General features: G+C 47.9%; 1 protein-coding gene across 2 annotated transcripts in view; it reads left to right on the top strand.

The window, feature by feature from the left end:
- Positions 1–5,048: 5,048 nt before the first annotated feature.
- Positions 5,049–22,755, top strand: part of MIB2 (MIB E3 ubiquitin protein ligase 2) — a 72,185-nt gene continuing 54,478 nt past the window's right edge. For both annotated transcript variants that reach the window (XM_077931334.1, XM_028740882.2), the window contains exon 1: positions 5,049–5,207. The gene's annotated coding sequence lies outside the window, so the exon portion shown is untranslated. The remainder of the gene's footprint in view (positions 5,208–22,755) is intronic.

Genomic DNA, 22,755 nt, shown 5'->3' with positions numbered 1-22,755 from the left:
TCACGGGCTGGAGTTCACCACCTCTGGTGTAAACACAGGCAGGAGGCCAACACTATTCCAAGGGCAGGGGTGCCAATGTTTTTTAACTGGCCTGAAACTCTCTGTCTCTCTCTCTCTCTCCCCCCCCCCCCCCACAGAGCAGGTAAATGTTTTATTTGAGTGGGTGGTTAAGTAGCATAAAAATTAATCCTGTGCATTTTCTGTTTGCTGGGCTATAATAATAATAATTTATTATTTATACCCCGCCCATCTGCCTGGGTTTCCCCAGCCACTCTGGGCGGCTTTCAACAGAATATTAAAATACAATACTATTAAAAGTACAGCGGCAGGGCCAGTAAAAACAGTGGCAAGCCCCAAAAGCATCAAACACACACTCAGGACCCCTAGATATTGACTTCTTGCACCCAAAGGTCAGTTTTCTCTGAACGCCCGGAAAGTAATGCACAAGTTAAAGCACTGCGTATATCATCTGGGAAGTTTTAGGGGAGTCGCATTTTGGATGTGGTGTTTTGCACAGAGCTCTGAGCACCGTGCGCATTCCGGACAGTGTGGCTCCCACCATGGGAGGTTCATGTGCAGAAGACGCATGGGGTTCTATGCGGCAAAAGCCTTTCCACAAGTCGAGCGATGCTCAAGTTGAGGCGTGGTGCTGCGTCTCCCTCTTGTGGCCACCTGGGGCACTGCGGTCCTTAACCGACCAAGAGACTTAAAAAAGACTTTAAAAGACTTAAAAAAGACTTTAAAAGCAACGGCGAAGCGGCGGGGGGGGGGGGAGGTTGGATTAACCATTTTGCAAAGTATTCTGCAGCTCGAGTGTGGGCCCAGAGGAAGGTCATTTGCTGCCACACATGTGGGGAAATCTGTCCATTTTGGTTCGCCAGCACTCTCCTTTTCTTAGTCTTAATTTCGGTTCTTCACATTTTCACAACCACTTAATTAATCAAATAAATAAATTTACATGAGATTTCTATGTGGGTTTTGACACCTCCCTGAGCTCCTCCAGATGACCTGTTCATTAAAGGCCATTCATCCTGGCCTTTAATTTCCATAAACCACAGGCCTTTGCTGAGCATTCAGTCAGGATTTATGACAATCCGCATTTATCCTCACTCACTTGCAAGGTTTCTACATGTCTGCCCATTCATTGTTCGTTCCCTCTGTGTTTTGCAATGTATTTCCTGTCACTTTCCAAATTGCAAACTGCCCAATTCTTTTTTAAAAATACATTTGTCGCTCCAGGGTGACAGAATGCTTTAATCCCGCACAAACATAAATTTCCAGGCTGGAGGTGACCTGTGAGTGAGAACAACATAAGCATGGCCATAGACACCTGTAAAGCACCTGTGAAGGATTGCTTGTCAAGCCATTGTTAACACCTTGGCATCAGTTTACCTGTGAGATTGCCTTATCCCATATATGCCATGTAATACCTGTCCCACATCTGGAATTAATAATTAAGTGTGGTGGCACCTAAACTCTGGAATTCCCTGCCTATTGATATCATGCAGGCGCCTTCACGTTGCACTTTTCATCACCTATTTAAAAATATTTTGCGTAGATAAGGTAAAGGTAAAGGTAAAGGGACCCCTGACCATTAGGTCTAGTCATGACTGACTCTGGGGTTGTGGCGCTCATCTCGCTTTATTGGCCGAGGGAGCCGGCATACAGCTTCTGGGTCATGTGGCCAGCCTGACTATGCCGCTTCTGGCGAACCAGAGCAACGCACGGAAACGCCGTTTACTTTCCCGCCGGAGCGGTACCTATTTATCTAGTTGCACTTTGACGTGCTTTCAAACTGCTAGGTTGGCAGGAGCAGGGACTGAGCAACGAGTTGTATTCAGTGTTACTCCTACGCAGAGTATACCCAATTCAATGGATAGGCATGACCAACTCAAGGCCGTTGATTTCAATGCATCTACTTTGAGTAGAACTTAGGAGCGTCTCCACCCCCATCGTTCTGCCCAGACACTGAGGTCTAGAGCCGAGGGCCTTCTGGCGGTTCCCTCGCTGCGAGAAGCCAAGTTACAGGGAACCAGGCAGAGGGCCTTCTCGGTAGTGGCACCTGCCCTGTGGAACGCCCTCCCAGCAGATGTCAAAGAGAAAAACAACTACCAGACTTTTAGAAGACATCTGAAGGCAGCCTTGTGTAGGGAAGCTTTTAATGTTTAATAGGTTGTTCTATTTTAATATTCTGTTGGAAGCCACCCAGAGTGGCTGGGGAAACCCAGCCAGGTGGGCGGGGTATAATTAATAAATTATTATTATTATTATTATTATTATTATTATTATTATTATTATTAACAACCCCGTTTCCGTTTCCCCTTGTCTCCTGTTTCTCTCCCCTGACGTTTTCACTTCTCTTCTGATTAAGGTAAAGGTAAAGGTACCCCTGCCCGTACGGGCCAGTCTTGACAGACTCTAGGGTTGTGCGCCCATCTCACTCAAGAGGCCGGGGGCCAGCGCTGTCCGGAGACACTTCCGGGTCACGTGGCCAGCGTGACATCGCTGCTCTGGCGAGCCAGAGCCGCACACGGAAACGCCGTTTACCTTCCCGCTAGTAAGCGGTCCCTATTTATCTACTTGCACTTTGACGTGCTTTCGAACTGCTAGGTTGGCAGGCGCTGGGACCGAACAACGGGAGCGCACCCCGCCACGGGGATTCGAACCGCCGACCTGACGATCGGCAAGTCCTAGGCGCTGAGGTTTTACCCACAGCGCCACCCGCGTCCCTTATCTTCTGATTACCTGCCTCTTATTCCTCTCTGTTCGCAGACTCAATCCCCCTTTTCTTTTCTCCGTCATTTCCATGTTTCTTTAAAAAGAAAACAAGTTTGCTTAAAGTGCTTTTTTAAACCCTGTTGTTCAGCTAAATAAAGGCACCCAGAGCAGCTTCCAGAGAGGCTCCCTGCTTTCAGGCTTACAGTTGGAAAAGGCAAAACACAAAAGGAGAAGGGAGGGAAGTGTGTGTGGCTAAGCTCAGACACCTGTTCTTAGTTACAAAGTTCTCATTTCATTTTCATTTGATTTGATTTATTAGACTTATTAATCGCTTGTCACCCAAAGGTCTCCAAGCGAAACTTACAGCAAAAGCAAAAAGAAAAAAAGAAAGATATACAATGCATATTACCTTAGAGGGGGGAAGTGGGGAGAATAATACAATACACTAATACAGTAATATTTCATATAACACCCATTTTAAAAAAATACTCAAATAATAAACAAAGCAATAATCAGACCCATTAATTAACAAATAAACAAAACCTCAACCTCCTCCAGTCCAAAAATCATTTACTTCAGACCAACAATTTCCTCTCTTTAACCTCCCCAACCCACCCAGGGGTCTGGTGTCAAGACCAACTGTGGCAAATCAGAAGCGAGTGGGTCCAGCATATCTCCTCTCCCTTCATGGAGGAGCAGTAGCAAAGAAAAGCATGAAGATTATAACAAAAGTTTTACCTATTTTGCAGCTGACTTGGCTACTGCTCCCAACCTGCTGCTAGTGGGGTTGCAGTTATGAAACTAAATAAAAAAATTCCTTCCAGTGGCACCTTAGAGACCAACTAAGTTTGTTATTAGGAACATGGGTGGCGCTGTGGTCTAAACCACAGAGCCTAGGACTTGCCGATCAGAAGGTCGGCGGTTCGAATCCCTGTGACGGGGTGAGCTCCCGTTGTTTGGTCCCAGCTCCTGCCCACCTAGCAGTTCGAAAGCACGTCAAAGTGCAAGTAGATAAATAGGTACCACTCCGGCAGGAAGGTAAACGACGTTTCCGTGCACTGCTCTTGTTCGCCAGAAGCGGCTTAGTCATGCTGGCCACATGACCCGGAAGCTGTCTGCGGACAAACGCCGGCTCCCTCGGCCAAAAAAGCGAGATGAGTGCCGCAACCCCAGAGTCATCCGCAACTGGACCTAAAGGGGTACCTTTACCTTTTAAGTTTGTTATTGGTATGAGCTTTCGTGTGCAAGCACACTTCTTCAGATAGCTCATACCAATAACAAACTTAGTTGGTCTCTAAGGTGCTACTGGAAGGAATTTTTTTATTTTGTTTCGACTACGGCAAACCAACACGGCTACCTACCTGTAACTAGAGTTATGGAACTGCTAGCGGTGGTATCTGAGAGAAATGAAATGCAGACAGCACAGATGGTGATATTATTATTATTATTATTAAATTAAAAAAATATTTATTTATTGCATTTATATCCCACCTTAGATGGTGCACGTCCTTCTCCCTCTCATCATTAAATCCCACAACAACCCGATGAGGTAGGTCAGGCCGATGGGCTGTTGGCACCACAGTTAACACACAATACACCTGTCTGGCTGTGCGCCGTCTGCCATCCACTTAAATCATAGCATCCTTGACAGATGGCCATTCAACCTCTGCTTAAAAACCTCAAATAATGGAGCGTCCACAAGAGACAGTCTTGTTCCACTGTCGAACTGCTTTTACTGTCAGAAAATTCTTCTTTCTATTTAGTCCGAATCTCCTTTCTTGCAACTTGAAGCACTTTAGTCCCCCCCACCCACCCAAACAATCCCGGGAACTGTGGTTTGTGAAGGGTGCTGGGAATTGTAGCTCGGCGAGGGTTTAAACTACAGTTCCCAGAATTATTTCAGGGGAAATAAGCTGCTTTCTGGTGCCACGGGACTTGTTGCGGTTGGCTTCTTGCAAGCAAGCGTGGGTTATTTTTGATTTTATTTCCCCCGCTTACACAAGAAAACAACCCCACGAGATGGCGCTTGTCCTTGGGCATTCCCAAACCTTTCCACACCACCGACAGGGGAGGGAGTTTAGAAGAGAGAAAAATTAAACACCCCCGGGCTGGTTCGTGCTAGCAACCAGAGCGTGGCGCGGTGCCTGCTGGGAAATGGAGTTTTTGGAAGCGGCAAGATGCCTGCTTTGCTTGGCGAAGGGGAACTACAATTCCCGGAAGCCTTTGCGCCCTCGGGCGGTCATAGGGACGCCCAAAAGACCCAGGGAAAGGGGTGTGTGGGTGCGTGTGCATGTACTGGTTGCTTTTTGAGCTTGCTGCAAAGGAAGGAACAGGAAGCTCAAAAGAGGGGGGGCGGGGAGGAGCAGCAGCAGCAGCAGAAGAGGCAGAGGCTGCCGGACTCAAGAGAGAACTGCTTAACAGCTTTGGGGGGAGAAAGCAGCTCCGAGAAGAGAGTGGATCAGGCGCTGCCTCGGGAGAGAAACTTTGCAGTAAGTTTGGATTCCGGGGGAGAGGGATCTGCAGGGCTGCTCGGAGGGGAGGGAGGGAGTTGCCAGATGACCACAGATAAACAACTTGCCGTGGCTCCTGTGCTCTTAAAAGCCGCCCTTGAAACAATCAGAGCGGCAGCTGCGATGGTTTGGCGTGCCAGATCCACGACAGATCCCAGCCGCAGCCCTTCCTGGCAGGTGGACAAAGGGAGCCTAAAATGTGGGCTTTTGCGCGCGGCTTCCCTGCAAAACGGGCACAGCTGCGGGAGGCCGGTGCATAAGTTGGCAACTCCTCTCTGATGGTAGGGAGCTACCAGGGGCGTTTTGTGGGACTCTCTTGTATTTCCTATACCTTCCCACCCGGCTGCAAATGTTTAAATCTGCTCAGTGGGTGGAGGACTGGCTTAAAGCTATTTCCAAGGGTTGGTTAGGCGAGGAAGGGTCTTTTAGAGGAAAGGGATTAGGTGACCCAAATATCTGTCTTTTGCTTTGGAGGGACTTTATTGGCAGAGTTTGCTAAACAGGACAGCTGGGGTCCCCAATCCAAGCAAAACCTGCAAGGCTTAAAAAATAAGGAAATATTGGTGGCTATTGATGGGGTGTTTGGCCAGCAAAAGGGGGTAAGATGAGGTTTAAGCAGGACATTTCCTGAGCATGGATAGGCAGGGTCCGAAATCTCCTCGTGCTGTGGGCTGAGAAGGATCTCTGCATGATTTTCCTCCTATCCAGAATTTAGAAGAAGAAGAAATCCTCCCAGAGTGGGGCTGGCAATCTGCCTTGAAACTGAGACATGGGTTGTACAGACCTTTAACTTGGTACCATAGTTATTTACGCTTTTTACCTGTGGATTTGTTGCTGTTTCCTCCCGCTTTGGTATGGGAGATTTATACCAGAAAAGGTTAAGATGCTGTTGGTACCTGTTGATTGTGTGGGACATCCATGTGGTTTTGGAAAGAAGCTGGGGTTTTCTCCCTCCTTCCCATTTGCTTTCTTGTGAGTGAAGGAGAATGTTGAGGATGCCTGGGCAACCAGAGCAGTCCTAACAAATATCTTGAATTCAGTGGGACTTTACTCCCAGGCTAAGTGGGTTTAGGATTGCAGCTTTATGGGATAATCATAAATTGATGTTATTCCGCGGATGACCTCTACCAGCATCTCTGTATGTCTCTCTTTAACTATATGTTTATTTAAAAGCGTTTATAAGCCGCTTAAATATAAACCCCCCAAGCTTTTCTGCAACCTGAAAGCAATAAGAAATACAATCAAAGCAAAAAACAAAGCATGAAACCAGTAAAGCAGTAATGAAATGGGACTTCAGAGCCAACATATTAAAATGTACCTAAATTTATTTTTAAAATGCATGCATATAAAATTTCTAGTTGGTTGGCTTTGTGATGCTTGCTTTGTTTTTTTCCACCTTCCCAAAATATTCATAATTGTTATTTCAGTTATGAATCACTTTTCATGAAACACCCCAAAGTAATGAACAAAGTGTGTGTTGGATGGGGTGGGGAAGGAATCAGCAATATAAAGATGCAGGGTTGTAGTCCTACACAGAGTAGACCCATCGAAATAAATTAATCTAAGTTAGCCATGTCTCTTAACCCCAGTGGGTCTCCTCAGAGTAGGGCTATCACTGGATACCAACGATTATATATACATGTATAAAAAAATCAGTTTCAGATCTGGATAAAATAAAATATGTCCACTTAAAAAGTTGTTGGAAAATGAAATTTTAGTGCATGTTGCTGTTGTACATTCCTTTTAAAGCATATTAGGTTTTTTCAATAGAGAAGGTACTATAATTTTTTAAAAAATTAATTGGGAATAATTATAATACCTGGTTCTATATTACCTGGTGCTTTTTGCAGAGTGAAATAAGAAAGGGGGGGGGGTTCCTGGCCACAATTTAGTCCTACTCAGAGTAGACCTATTGAAGTTCATGGACAGAGCAGGATTTGGGCCATTAATTTCTGCCTGTCTGCTCTGAGTGAAATGTGGCTGGATGGGACCCCCAAGGGCCTTACAGTCTTAAGTATTAGATGGAGGAGTGCAGGGAATGGCTTGCAGGGTGTGCGTGTAAGGGAGAAATGAAGGTGACAAATGACTTTTCGAAGAGAGTGAAGATGTGAGCTACTTTTTTCTGCCAGGCCAGCCTTCTTCCATCCAACCTGGGATTTCTCTCTCTGACTTGGAAAGGCTGTTTGGGGTCCTTTGGCAGGGAAAGATCTGCTTCATCCCCTGTTCTCGGGCCCTTTAATAGGAGAAGGTCAGGGATTGAATCTTGGGACTTGCTTCTTTCAACAATCCTTCTCAGGAGATTTTTCATCCCAGTCAGTATCTGAATTTATTCAAAATAGTTATTTGTGTGTGTGTGTGTGTGTGTGTGCGTGTGTGTGCATGGGCAAGGGACGCGGGTGGCGCTGTGGGTTAAACCACAGAGCCTAGGACTTGCTGATCAGAAGGTTGGCGGTTCGAATCCCCGTGACGGGGTGAGCTCCCGTTGCTCGGTCCCTGCTCCTGCCAACCTAGCAGTTTGAAAGCACATCAAAGTGCAAGCAGATAAATAGGTACCACTCCAGCGGGAAGGTAAATGGTGTTCCCGTGCGCTGCTCTGTTTCACCAGAAGCGGCTTAGTCATGCTGGCCACATGATCCGGAAGCTGTACGCCGGCTCCCTCGGCCAATAAAGCAAGATGAGCACCGCAACACCAGAGTTGGCCACGACTGGACCTAATGGTCAGGGGTCGCTTTAACCTTTACGTGCATGGGCATGCACACACAATTGTGTGAACTTTTATTTTTGGTTACTGCTGTAGAGAGAGAAAATCTGTACCTGCTGCTTTGCAACACATTTTTGGGAGAAGAAAAGGCTTAGGAGTGAACCCTTCACAAATCCAGAGTGGAGTCACTAAGACTGGCATTTTGTACGCCTACTTTAGGCAACTCCTGCAGCCAAGCGGGGGCCAAACATATTGCTCTGCTTTCCTTTGGACCACATCAGCGAGGCCAAGAAGGGAGTCTTGTTGTCTGGGCAGCTCAGAACCTCCATGCAATGCATACTTCCTAGGTTTGTGCCCTGGGGAGGTCACTTTAGTGCTACTAACACAGCGGTTTGACTTCACCCCCAGAGGCGCACACCATTGTCTCTTGAGACAGACAGAGGCCAAAAACAAGCCAATTGTTTTGTATATAGTTTTTAATGTGCTGTGAAAAATCTCTTTGAGCAGCTCCCCCCCCCCCCCGTTTTAGGCTGTGTTCTTCCCATGTCAGTGCACAGGCGATAAAAATATTGGATCACCAGCTTTGCCTGCAGAGGGTTCCAGGTTTGATCCCCTGGGGCATCGCCAGGTTGGGCTGAAATCCTGGGGATCTTCTGTCCATCCCTGCGGACCTGGGATTGATAACCCTCAGGTCTGGAACCCAACTGCGGCCCTCCAGGTCTATTCTGTGTTCCCTGGAACTCTCCACACCCTCTTTGAGTGCTTTTGTCGGGCTGGAACGGGTCCTTGAACTCTGCGCATGCCTCATGGCTTGCCCACATGGAGGACAGGAAGGGGTGTGTGTGTATGTGTGGAAACCAGCCTTCTGAACAAAGCGGGCATTTACATTCATTGCTCCACCTGCTCTCGCCTTCCTCATACCACTAGCATCTGGCCCCTGGAAGCCTTCTCAGATGTTAACGCGGCCCCTGTGCTGCAGAAAGTTTCCCTGTCCCCGGAGTTGACAGTGGAGAACTTAGATGGCCCAGGGGTCCGACTCTCCCGAGTTCTGAAAGGCCCCGAAAGAACAAACCGTGGTTTGTCTTTCCCTCCAATTTCCTCCGAGCCACCTTGCCTCCTTCCGAAATATTTCGGGCAGCCAGTTGTTGGGAACATAGGCGCCGACTCCATGGGGCTTGAGGGGGCCCGAGCCCCCTCAAAAATTCGTTTGGGGGGGCTCCGCCCCCCCAATAATCTCCGGCGCCCCTCCAGCAGAGCGCCATCGCCGCCCCTCCTTCAGCCCAAAATGCACAGGGAGGGGCGGGCTGCATGCCTCCTGCCCTCCCTCCCGAGCAAAAGCTCCACCCAATTTCCTTTGGAGCTGATTAATAGGCGCAGCACGCTCTCCCCTATTCGCTCACGAGGAGGCGGCGCCACTTTATTTGCATATTCATGAGCTTATTTATTATTCATGAGCTTTCCCGGGCCCCCCCAATATTTTTTATAAGTCCGCGTCCCTGGTTGGGAATAAACGCTTTCTGTACAGTCGGGTGCTCACTCGCCAGTCAGTGTCGCTAAACCCCAATCCTTTTTCTCTCCTTTTTGTTTATACACACACACACACACACACACAGGATCTCTGTTGAGACAGTTCGCTACTCAATTCGTTCTGCTTCCTGGCAGTTGCTGCCCTGTGGGCCTGAGACCATCAGGGCGGATTAGGCTTAGCTCCCGCTGATCTGCTCTTGCTTCGGGAGAAGGGCCCAGTCCTTGCGAATCTGGGGGGAACATAGGCTGCCCTGACCTCGTGTCTGAATGCGGCCCTCTGGGCATATCTTTCGGCCCTCGGGACCCTCCCCAGGCCCCGCTCCTCACAATCCTGCACTCCCACCCATCTCAAACAGTGTTGCCTGGCTGGAATGTATTCTAGAAAAATGGGGGGCAATCGGCTGTTGTTTTCTTCCTGGGCCCAGGAGCAACCATAGCACAACCTGAACCCTTCATAGAACCTGTTGTTGTTGTTGTTGCTGTTGTTGTTAATTCAATTTATATACCGTCCTCTATCGAAAGATCTGTGGGCGTTGGACAATATTAAAGACACATTACAAAGCATCAATGAGAAAAGCGTAATAGAAACAGTAAAAAGCATGGTGACAGACAGCCTAATAGTAGAATAATCATCATACTAACAGCGCTCTTTTGCAGGCCATAGATTATTTAATAGCCATTAGCCTGGGTGAAGAGGAATGTTTTGGCCTGGAGTCCAAAGACATTCCATCCTCTCCATATTTCTTTTATAATAAACATCATACTTTAATTTATCATTATTTTGAAAAATTCTCTTTTTCTATTTCGATATCATGATGGCGCCAGGCGAGCCTCCCTGGGGAGAGCATTCCACAATCGGGGAGCCACCACAGAAAAGGCCCATTCTCGCATTGCTGCCCTCCAAACGTCTCGGGGAGAGGGGACACAGGGAAGGGCCGCAGATCACAAGCACAGGGCCTGGGTCCGTTTGTGTGGGGAGAAGCTGTCCTTAAGGTATCGAGGTCCTGAGGTGTGTTAAGTCCCAGTCTCTTCCTTAGCTCCATCTTAAAGCCATGGACTAAATGCAGGTTTCGGTATCAAGCCAGCTTCTCCTCTGCTCCCCTTAATTTCCAGCCTGATGTGGAACTGTGGTGAACTCGAAAGCTTTCTTGCATGTTCATAACATCGTGGTTGATCCTTAAATGCTCACCTGTGGATTTTGGTTTTTAATTTTTTAAAAAAATGCTTTATTGTTTATTTTCCATATATATACAACACATAATTATCTTCATTTCAATCAGTCCAATAAGAACGTCCATGTTCCCAAAAAAATGCATACAAATTCAATTATGCGTTTTCTACACAAACCTATGACTTCCCATCTTCTCCGTATTTCTTTTATAATAAACATCTTACTTTAATTCATCATTATTTTGTAAAAATTCTCTTTTCTGTTTCGATATCATTTTCTTTCATATAGGTTATTTACAGAAGTCATACAAAGGCAACTTCCGTGCTTAGATTACAACTACTTTTCAAATAAATCTCGAAATTATTCCATTCTAAAATGAACTTTTGGGGTTTTCTAATCAACCAATGTGATTTCTGTGGCTTCTCCCAACCCCCTCCGCCTGCCACCTGTTACTTGAGATCCTTTAACTTGTGATGGGTTACCTTTCCCAAATCACATTCCATTCTGGGAAACCTTCCAAAGGCCACATGCCCGTGGCAGGGGCCGGAATTAAAAATGGGCAGAGGAGTGAATGTCCATTTTACCTTTGCCAATGGGACTATTTTCTACACCCACACCCACCCACCCACCCACATCACTCTCTAGCCTCTCTCCAGGCAAGCAGGAGGCATGCTCAGAGTTTAAGGACACGTTACAGTCAGGCAAAAATGCTCAAGGAGATTGTGAAGCAGGGCTGGTGAGGAGAGAGAGAGTTTGGAGGGGTAGAAGATAGACAGACCTGGAGGGCTACATTTCTGGGCCTCAAGTTCCCCATCCCTGCTGTAACTGGACACACTGCCGCTGAATCTGGGACCTTCTCTGTGTACCATAAGTTCTCTGCCCGTTTTATGGAGACTTTTCCTGGGCGGTGTCAGAAGCTCAGATATATCAGCTAGGCACCAAGTGTCTCCTTAAACCAAGGTTGCAGTTGCGAACATGGAATGTCTAGTTGCCATTTTGGGGCAAGAGGGCTCTAAAGTCTTACCTTTCAAATGATGCGCCAAACTGTGATCAATTCTCAGTTAAACATCTGGCTAGTTCAGTTGACAACCTTGAGCTAGGTTTAGCGCTTTGAGAACTTAAAGAAGGAAAGTCACTTGATCCAGGGACAGCCCACATCTGTATTGGCCTATTCCAACCTCTTTTTCTTAGTGGCGACTGCTCCTGCTCAGGCGGCACAGAGAAAAGTGTTTTGGTTCCAGAAATTCATTCCTATGGTGCGGATAAAATATAACTGGTAGAATTCTACAGGGTGGAGTATTAGTGTGTGAAAGCAGTCAAAATCCAAGGATCGCCAGGCATGCGCCTCCAGATGGTGAAGATCCCAGGCTCCATTCAGGCACTCAGGCATCTTGGCTTGGTCGTAAGTGGTTGAAAGCCAGGTGCAAAATTTGCCTGGCTAATTTTGAACACTGTTCGTGGGAGCCGATATTTTTCACACTCTGCTGGCTGAGTTGCCTCTTCCTTGACCCTATCCTTCGTTTGTTGTGTCAGGTGCTATAGAGAGAGGAAGTGCCTTATCTGAGTGGCCGAGCATCCTTGAAAGTTGCGGTTTATGATCTGAAGGCCCTTTTGCATCAGTTGCTAACCCAGTCTTGGATATTAAGCCCTTCCCTTTTAGGAAAATGTTGTTATTTAGTTGTGTCCGAGTCTTCGTGACCCCATGGACCAGAGCACGCCAGGCACTCCTGTCTTCCACTGCCTCCCGCAGTTTGGTCAAACTCATGCTGGGAGCTTCGAGAACACTGTCCAACCATCTCGTCCTCTGTCGTCCCCTTCTCCTTGTGCCCTCCATCTTTCCCAACATCAGGGTCTTTTCCAGGGAGTCTTCTCTTCTCATGAGGTGGCCAAAGTATTGGAGCCTCAGCTTCAGGATCTGTCCTTCCAGTGAGGACTCAGGGCTGATTTCCTTCAGAATGGATGTGTTTGATCTTTTTGCAGTCCATGGGACTCTCAAGAGTCTCCTCCAGCACCATAATTCAAAAGCATCAATTCTTCGGTGATCAGCCTTCTTGATGGTCCAGCTCTCACTTCCATACATCACTATTTAGGAAAATAGGAAGCTGCCTTTTCCCTTTCGTCTGTCTATCTACTAGCACCTACACAGACCGTCAGTAGCTGTCTAGGATTTCAGACTTGGGGGACGTTTACAGCCTTAACTGGAGATTGAACATGAGATCTTCGGCATGCAAAGTTAACACTCTAACAACCGAGTGACAACTCTTCCCCATAGATTATAAGGAATTGCAAGCAGTGGACTGGTAGAGCAGTGACGGAGTGTTCCATCCTGCGTCTGATCATGCTGGTAAAAGATGATTGCAGGCTACTTACTTACTGCCTTAATTGCAAGGCTGTTTTCCCCTATCCATTTATTACAACCGCTGCCATCAACCCATACTTTTTAAAGCAAAGCAAAAAACTTGACCCTTCTCCCCAAAGTTTATAGCTGCTACAGCTTCTCTGTACGTTCCTAGAGGTGCAGAAAGTATGTTGGATGGGGGTCTGGCTTTGGTCAGTTGTCCAACAAGGTTGATTTGATGTGACAGGGAGCATGGAGCTCAAGGTGGACTACATGGTTCTCTCCCCAACCGCACTCCCTTTTTAAAAAATCCTCACAACAACCTTGCAAGGTAGTTTGGGCTGAGAAAGATGGTGAGTGGCAGCCAAGGTCACCCAGTGAGCTTCATGACCGAGTGTTGATTTGAACCTCAGTCTCTCAGGTCCTGGTCCTGCACTCTTAACCATAATACTTCGCTGGACTTGAAATTTGCTTTAATGGTTTGCAAGAATTCATGGTTTGGTGTTTTCATCAAGGACATGCCTTTGTCATAGAAGTGTATGGAGTAGATGTGTTTGCTGTTGGTTGCCCTGCTTTTTCCTAAGGGAGACTTTTGCCCTTTACTTTGTTTTCTTGAGGTCTGGGCTCATGAGACGCCTTCGTAACAAAACAATTACGAAGTTTGGTGCTGATGCTGCAAAATGTTAATCCCGGGGGCACGGTGCATTTTTCACCGTGAACCTCGCTGGGTCGTCTTTGAGGCACTGTGTTGGATAGGGTCCCTCCAAGAGCAAAGCACAGCGGATCGAGAAGTTACTAAATCACCAAATCAGTGTTTTAAGGAGTCAAATGCACTGACATGTTTAAAAGGGGGGGGGGGAGAGGCCTTCTCTTTGTCTCTCCCACTTCCCTTGTTAAAAGAATGCATTCATATCCCAAAGCAAAAGTTCAGGGCTTGACAAAAGCTTTGTCACTGATTTGACTTCCTTCCAAAAGCTCTGATGCTTGACCTAAAACGATATTGATCCCTTCTGCTTGTTTTGACGGTGTCAGCTGCTGGGCGTATGACAGCCAGGGTGGAAGCACAGGAGCCGGGGTACTGCTGTCCACAGCCCAGCTCCCTGCAATTATTGACTTTGATTTGCAAAAAGAACCAAGTTCCTAGCCCATATGATGGCAAAGATGAGCTTGAAAAGTGGGTGATCAGAGAAGACTTCATCTGCTTGCTGGTGGCAGAAGCTTAGGTGGTCTGCGTGACTCTGTGCCTCGCACAAGGAGAATAAAGAACGCAAGCTAGCAAAAATGAAAGCAGAGACATTCCAACCTTAGAGGATTGGGAGTTTGAGGAAGCTGTGATAGCTCTGTTTTTCAGGGCCCAGCTGGTGGTATTTGAAACTCCAGAGGTGGTTACCAAGAGGAAACAACCACACCCCAGCTTTCTCTTTTATCTGGAATAGTCTTCTGATTACCCAGGGGGTGACTTCCCTCCTCCCCCCCCCAACTTGCCACAGGCGACCAGGCCAGTGGCTAATTGCAAGGCTGGGTGGCAAAGCCTAGAAGGGGAGGTGGGGAATGTTGTGCTACCACATCACCCGCCCAATCTTGTCGCCATAGCCTGAGTTGATGCAGACCACTGGCCACATTCCCTTCCAGGGACCGCATGCTTGTAGTGGGTGGGGCCAGAGACAAAAGTGGGTGGGGCAGCAAATGTCAATTTTACAGTAGTTTCCTCACATGCACCTCTGTCCTGCGTCCAGGCAGGCAAGAAGGATTATGGGAATGCAAGGACACATTCTAGCCAATCAAAAACACGGCAGTGAGGGAGTGTGGCCTGAAGAGAATCCTGAGGGCCGGACAGAGGGCTGCAGGGGCACATTCAGCCTCTGGGCCTGAGGTTCCCCATCCTTCCTGTGTATACGCAGAAATGTGCTTTTCTTGTTTTCTGCTGCTCCAGAGCGTAGGAAACAGACCAATCAATACGAATTACAAGAAAGGAGACCTTTCCATTAGGAGTACCTTTCTTGACCGTAAGAGCTGTTCGACTGTGGAATGGACTCCCTTGGAAGGTTGTAGACTCTCCCTCATTGGAGGTTTTCCAACAGTCTTTAGCTGTAATTCCTGTACAGTGGTACCTCGGGTTAAGTATTTAATTCAGTCCGGAGGTCCGTTCTTAACCTGAAACTGTTCTTAACCTGAAGCACCACTTTAGCTAATGGGGCCTTATGCTGCTGCCGCGCCGCCGGAGCACGATTTCTGTTCTCACCCTGAAGCAAAGTTTTTAACCCGAGGTACTATTTCTGGGTTAGCGGAGTCTGTAACCTGAAGCGTATGTAACCCGAGGTACCACTGTATTGGTGTGGGTTGGACATGATGACCCTTGGGGTCCCTTCCAACTCCACAGTTCTGTGGGTTTTTAATCTACACAACGTCACTTCACAATGCAAGGCATGCTTACTGATGGGAGGGAATGATGCTCAATGGGTGTACTTAAAAGGTGGTGGTGTTGCCAGAACAGGGGTACCTGGAAGTGATGAGCTTTCCTTATTCAGCTGTACAAAAAGAATCCAAAAGCAGCTAGATCGCAAGGCTGGCTGGCTGGCAATAAGGGATGCACCCATCTTGGTTGTGAGTCCTGGAAGGCCTTTCCCTACTTGGCCTGGGAGGGCAGAGCCTGGACTGACTCCAGCTGCAAAAGCTGAGGTTGCTGAACAGACTTTTGGGCTGGGGAGTTGCTGTTGGTTTTTTGTATCATCATTTTAGGTCCTTAGGTTTATGTGGAAATTGTTCAGTTTGGTTATATATGTTTAATGTTTTTGTTTATGACTACAGTGGACGCTTGGGGTGCGAACGTGATCCGTGCGGGAAGCACATTCGTAACCCACAGGGCTGCGCCTGCGCACGCGCGGAGTCACAATTCAGCACTTCTGCGCACGTGCAAAGCATGATTTAGCGCTTCTGCGCAAGCGCCGAAACCCGGAAGTAACCCATTCTGGTACTTCTGGGTTCGGCCCGGTGCGCAACCCAAAGCATCTGTAACCTGAGGTACAGTGGTGCCCCGCATGACGAATGCCTCGCAAGTCGAAAAACCCGCTAGACGAAAGGGTTTCCATTTCGCTATGGGCTTGCTTCACAAGACGAAAACGTCTTGCGAGTCTTGCAATTTTTTTCGCTCCCCCCCCCTTTTTCTAAGCTGCTAATAGCCTTTTAGCCGCTAAGCCTTTAATAGCCGCTAAACCGCTAATAGCGCTAATCCGCTAAGCCGCTAATAGGGTTGCTTCGCAAGACGAAAAAACCGCTAGACGAAGAGACTCGCGGAACGGATTATTTTCGTCTTGTGAGGCACCACTGTATAACTGTACTTTTCTTGTAGTTATGTGGGGTTTTTAGGTAAGCCGCCTTGAGCATGGTTTGAACTGTGGAAAGTTGGCATGCAAATAAAATGATGTCTGTATGTCTGTCTGCTTCATTCTGTCTGCTTTGGTGAGCCTTCGGGAGAAAAGGCTTGCAGCGACTGTAAGCTGTCAGTCCTGCTTGGGACTGCCAGAGACCCTTCTTTATTTTATTTTGAGGAGCATCCATTATTCAGAGAATTTTCTGGTGCCCTATATCAGATGCCCTATATTTTTTGAGTTTCCCAGTGTAGCTAGAATTCTGTTTCAATTCCAGAGGCTTTTTTTTACAGTCAGGAGTGGACATCTGTGGAAAAAAATAAGTTAATGATTTGCAGGATGTGTTTGTGTGTGAAATTGGAGTGTACCTTGTGTGCATCAGATGGATTTTCTGAAGGACATAGGAAGATCCAATGGCCCATATAGTCCAGCATCCTGTTCTTACAGTGGTTCATCAGATGCTTCTGCAAAGCCCATAGCCAAGACCTGAGCTCAACAGCAACTCTCCCCACTTGGGATTCCCTGTCGACTGGTAATCAGAGGCCTCTTTCCCCCAACAGTAGTGGGAGAAGATGGTCATTGTGGCTAGTAGATTCATATCCTCTATGAATCTGTCTGATTGCTTTTCTAAGACACCTGAGTTTGTGGCCATCAGTACATCTTGCTGGGAGCAAATCCCACAGTTCTCTCTGCTGTGTGAAAAATTCCATTCTGAACCTTTATCTCCTTTCTCAGGCCCATGCCTCATTTTATACACCTCTATCAGGTGTCCCCCCCCCCTGCATTCACTTTATTTGACTCCTCCCCACCAAAAAAAGTTGTACCGTTTCTTTGCTGGTGAGCTGTTCCAAGCCGTTGATCATTTCAGTCACCCTTTTCTGAACCTTCTCCAGCTTTTTCTCTCTTGCTAGTGTGTCCCTAGCCAAATCAGCAACTTTTCTTTTATTTTTTTGCTGGTGCGACATTATTTTGAGGGGCAAGGGAAATGCGGCCTCATTGCCAAATCTGGCCATGGACAGACACGTGTCCTTCTGCCAGCTACTTGTTCCTGAGCTTTGTCAACAATGCAAGGCCCTGTTGACTCAGCCTGCGTAGTGCTGGAAGCGACGGGATCTGCTAATATTTACGCGAATGTACCTCTTTCTGCATTTTGGCCACAGGTCAGAGGTTTGCACCCTGGACTAGATAACCACCATGGTCTCTTCTGGCACCGTGATTCTATGAAGGGTGCATTGGTGTCCTCCCCCCCCCCCACACACACTCAACTCTTGCCTGTGGCTGCTAGAAGCTGTCAGCATGCGACAGCGGCCACTCCACCCCCCAGGGAATGACTGAATGGCCAGCTAAACCAGGTGAGAGTAGCTGGTGGGTGAGACCAATAGTGGGTTCAACTGTGAAGAAGGTAGTTTCTGCATGTGATGTAGAGGGAAATAAGGGACAGACAGGGCTTGTGTAGGAGAAGGGAAACTCTGACCCTAAAGCTCCGCTCCCTTGCGGGTTGTCTTTGGGAGAAGAAAAGGCTAAGGAGCAAACCCTACACAAATCCGGAGTCCCTAAGACAGTTGGACACCTTCTTCCTGCAGCCAAGCTAGTGCTCTTCTTTCCTTTGGGACCACATCATCAAGGCTGAGAGGGGTGGGTCTTGTCCTCTGGGTAGCCCAGGAGTTGCAAGTCAAGGCCCTGAGTTCCCCCATAAAACATCAGTATTTTAGGTTAATGGGTGAATTAAGGTCACAACTTTATTGGTTACAGAATGTGAGTGGTATTGGCTTAGGCATTGGAATTGCACAGACTATATCTGACTCCTACCTACCATGCAGGAAGTACAGTAAGGGTCAACTCCCAGTAGGGGGAGCCCTGTTAATGTACATCAACTCAGAGCTCCCCCAGGGTGCCGATGGGGTCGTGGCATGGCCCTAGCCCCTTCCCGGGCTTTGAACAAGGTCCGCACCTCCGGATCCCTGTGGGGCAGCGGTCCTCAACCTGTGGGTCCCCAGATGTTGTTGGTCTACAACTCCCATCATCCCTGAGCTCTGGCCTTGCCAGCTAGGGGCGATGGGAGTTGTAGTTCAACAACACATGGGGACCCACAGGTTGAGAAAGGCTGCTGTAGGGGAATACCCTTAAAATGGAGGAGCAGGTGATGGCCACACCTCCCCTCCCCAGAACCAGGTTTTACCAATGCCTAACCACCACTCGCTCCTGCCAATCTAGCAGTTCGAAAGCACGTCAAAGCGCAAGTAGATAAATAGGTACCGCTCCGGCGGAAAGGTGAACGGCGTTTCCGTGCGCTGCTCTGGTTCGCCAGAAGCGGCTTAGTCATGCTGGCCACATGACCCGGAAGCTGTACGCCGGCTCCCTTGGCCAATAAAGCGAGATGAGCGCCGCAACCCCAGAGTCAGCCACAACTGAACCTAATGGTCAGGGGTCCCTTTACTTTTACCTTTAACATAACATTTGGCCCCTGTAAGCTAATCATCTAGCCCCTTTTCAGCCTCCCACTTCCAAGAGCCCCCTCCCCTGCCTGAACCCAATCCACAAAGGGCTTTTAACTGCCACTTGAGCCAAAGGCTCGCTGCCAATACCCTCACAACAGCACAACACCTAATGCCCTCAATGACATCGGCCAACCAAACATCATTTCACCGATCGGAAAGATGTACGCCATCGTCACGGAACAAGGCCTCTTAGCCGAACATAATGGCGGGGTGCGCAATCACCCGGCTCTTCAGCATTTCCACCTTCCCTGTCACCGCTCTATTCACAAGTTTCTTGGCCTTATTACTGGTAGCTGGGCTGTCCAGGATTGCGCCCCCCAGAGGTCATTTTTGTGCGGTTTCACTTCACCACCGGAGGTGCACTCCATTCTCGCTTGAGACAGGAGGGGCGTTCGGAGGGCAAAAATAAAAATAAAAATGCATTGGTGTTTGTCCTTCCTTTGAAAACTGAAGGTGTAAAGTCCTTGCTTTCCATCTGTCTGTTTACCCTCTAAACGTGGTTGTCCAACTCGATTGTTAAAAGACCTAAAAATGCCGCTTCAGGAGTTGGCATATGAGTGTCTCCCTCCCTCCCCTTCTTTTGTACTATTTACTGGCAACAAAAGGTGACCTCAAACCTGCCAAGGGTGTCTGCTTTGTTCTGTAAAGGTTAGGAGAATGCAAGGCGAGTAACTACAGGGAAAGAAAATGGCAGGTGGTGTTCATGGCCCTAAGTCCGTGGTTAGATCATCTGCTTCACATGCAATTTCTCAATTTCATTCCCCAACAACTCCCAGGTAGGGCTGGAAATGCCCCCACCCCACCCAGAGAGCCATTGCTGGTCACTAAGCTAGATGTACCAATGGCCTGACTCAGTATGAACTTCCTATGTTCCTAAAACCCGGTTAAAATTGTTGGGTTGCTGTTGTTTTTTAACAGACCCGCAGCTACTAACCAGTCAGTTGCATTGACTGGTTTAAAATGGCTCTGCTGTAAAAGCCTTTGGGCCTCCCCTGCCCTCCCCGCTCACATTCTTTATTTTATGGTGTTTTTATTTACATCTCACAACAATGCAGGGCAGTTCAGCATCCCCACAACAAGCCAAAGGGACATTTCACATGCAGAGGAGTAACTAAGGGCAGTAGCCTCAGAGGCAAAGCATTTGCCTTGCCAGCAGAGGGTCCTGGGTTCAATCCCTGGTGTCTCCAGTTATGGTGAGGAGAAACTCCTGCCTGAAACCCTGGCAAGCCTCTGCCCATCAATGTAGGCAATACCAAGCTCGATGGACCATAGTGGCCTGATCCTGTGGATGCAGCTTCCAGGATTCCAGCTTCGCCAGGGGTTGGACAAGATGAGTCTCAGGGTCCTTTCCAATTTTATGATTCTATGCTCCATCCTTAACTAAAGTCACATCCACACCACACATTTTAAGCACATGGCTTCCTCCAGAGAACCCTGGGAATTGTAGTTTAAGGGTGCTGGGAGTTATAGCTTTGCAAGGGTGAACGGTTCTTCTCATGATTCTTAGGGGAAACCCTGTGCTTTAAATATGTGGCGCAGATGTACCCTAAGGGTGAGTCCAGGTGGTCACTCTTTGGTGTGTGGTGTTCAATCACATACTGGCAATTTCAGTTTACGCAATTAAAGTTGATTCATGCTCTTGCGTGGCAAGCCCACTTTCTCCCCCCCCCCCCAATACCCTGGTCTGTTTGCAGTAAGGAAAGTGGTGGGGAAAGCTTTGGGTAGCGTGGGGGTAACGATTACTCGACACCGCATCATCGAATGATGGTTGAAAAAGACCTGCTATGGCATTACATTTTTTTATGCTGTGTTGATCATACCTTGCTGCTACAGCTATATATTTTTTTGAAGGAGTTTTATCGAGCACAGTAAAATAACAATTTTACAGGGAAAGAATAGATTTGAACCGGTGAACAACTGTAACAAAAAAGGTTTTATACAGAGGGGAACTGGAGGAGCTGTCAGAAGCCTAAGAACCAAAGTAACTTTTTAAAACAGGATGATTGCAAGGAAATAAATCTTTGCCTGGGTGGCTTAGGAGCTGGGTGAGCTACAAACTGGAACCAAACTATCTGCAAAATATATGGCTTATCCCTGTCTAAGGCCACTCACAGAATTCCCGAAAGGCTGTGTGGTGAGAGGAAAGTACTCTGCCTGTACTCAGGTCATATATATATATTTTTCTTTGCATATTACTACGTTTATATTACAGTGGTACCTCGGCTGTTTTGGGTCTACAATTCCCATCATCCTTGACCACTGCTCCTGTTAGCTAGGGATGATGGGAGTTGCAGTCCCAAAACAGCTGAAGGGCCAAATTTGGCCATCACTGTCTAAAGGGTCAGTTTCATTTAGCCCTTAAATGAAGGCTAATGTGTCCCTGGATGATTATATTCATTTACAGTGGTACCTTGGGTTAAGTACTTAATTCGTTCTGGAGGTCTGTTCTTAACCTGAAACTGTTCTTAACCTGAAGCACCACTTTAGCTAATGGGGCCTGCTGCTGCCGCTGCGCCGCCGGAGCACGATTTCTGTTCTTATCCTGAAACAAAGTTCTTAACCTGAAGCACTATTTCTGGATTAGCAGTCTGTAACCTGAAGCGTCTGTAACCCGAGGTACCACTGTATCTATCTGTGGAACTTGCACTCTTCCAGGTGCCACTTAATTCCCTTTCCGTGTTTGTAAAAAAACAGCCTTTTAGTGTGGCAGCACCTAAACTTTGGAACTCCCTGCCTACTGACACCACTGCGCTCTTTTTGGCGCTTGCGAAAAACGTTTTTGTCCCTACAAGTCCACACAGACATGTGGAATGTGGGTGCCTGTTTCAACCTGTCGTTTTGTTTAGCGCCAATTTTATCCTTTGATTGTTGCGTAGGGTCGATCAACCTGCTGTTTTAGTCTCTCTGCAAACCGCTTTGTGCGGCTTCCCTCCCCAATCCGGCGGTGTATAAATTTTGTGGAATGCGTGAAATGAAAACAGGCCTCTTTTGGGAAGCGGGTGGGAGGGGCCAAGTGCCCAAGAGGCGTGGCTAGAGGAGAGGGAAGGGGTGGGGCCATAAGACAAGCCCCACCCTCTGTCCTGATCTCTCCTCTTCAACCGCTGCTTTATAAAGGCAAGCTGTGGGTGCAAAACAGAGAAGCGTATGCCAGGAAAAGGGTCTGGATAATCGAGCTCTTCCATCTATGGTCTTTGAAGGGAGCGTGTGCCTTGCTGGGTCCAGCCTCCTTTGCAAAAAGAAAAAGCGAAGGCTGGACTTGCATGTGTGTGTGTGTTTTTGTTTAAAGGGCAAGTGATTGCTGCATTTCTCCTCCTCTTCCCTCTTGCCTCCAGTCATTCAGCTAAAAAGGAGGGGGAGAAGGCATCTATATTATGATTCCCCCCCCCTTAAAGCATCTTCTCCTCCTGGAAAAAGGAGGGTTCCCCACCCCCTACCCCAAGCTCCCTTCTTGCAATTGCCGGACGGATTTTGATTGCATCCGTGACATTTCTCTTTCTGACGAGCAGCAGCAGCAAACAGGAGGAAGGAGAGAGCTTGCTTGACAGGTCCGGGGATCTGGAGAAGACAGGGTGGCTTGGGCGGGTGCCGGCGACCAGCCGAGAGGACTCGGCGGAGCCTTTAAAATTGCGTTGAGGGTCTCTCACACCGCCAGCCTCTCTGTTTATCTCATGACACCTTTGTTGGGTCTAGCCCAGAAGTCTGGCAGCTCTTAATGCGGCCCCAGGGAAATAATCCGATTTTGAGGGACTGGACGGCGTCTGATAGCAGCTGCTGAGCGTTCTCTAGAGACCTTGAAACCGCCACCTCTGGACCTCGAAACCACCATCTCACCCTCCCTTTCCAGAGGTGCCTTTTATTTCTGTTGCTGTGACAGGTGAAACATCTTCCGGTCTGTGACTTTACTCTCTCTCCCATTTCCCTGCC

Source organism: Podarcis muralis, chromosome 7 (assembly GCF_964188315.1).
Source record: "Podarcis muralis chromosome 7, rPodMur119.hap1.1, whole genome shotgun sequence".
Lineage (NCBI taxonomy): Eukaryota > Metazoa > Chordata > Lepidosauria > Squamata > Lacertidae > Podarcis > Podarcis muralis.
This window is presented reverse-complemented; position numbering and strand designations above follow the sequence as displayed.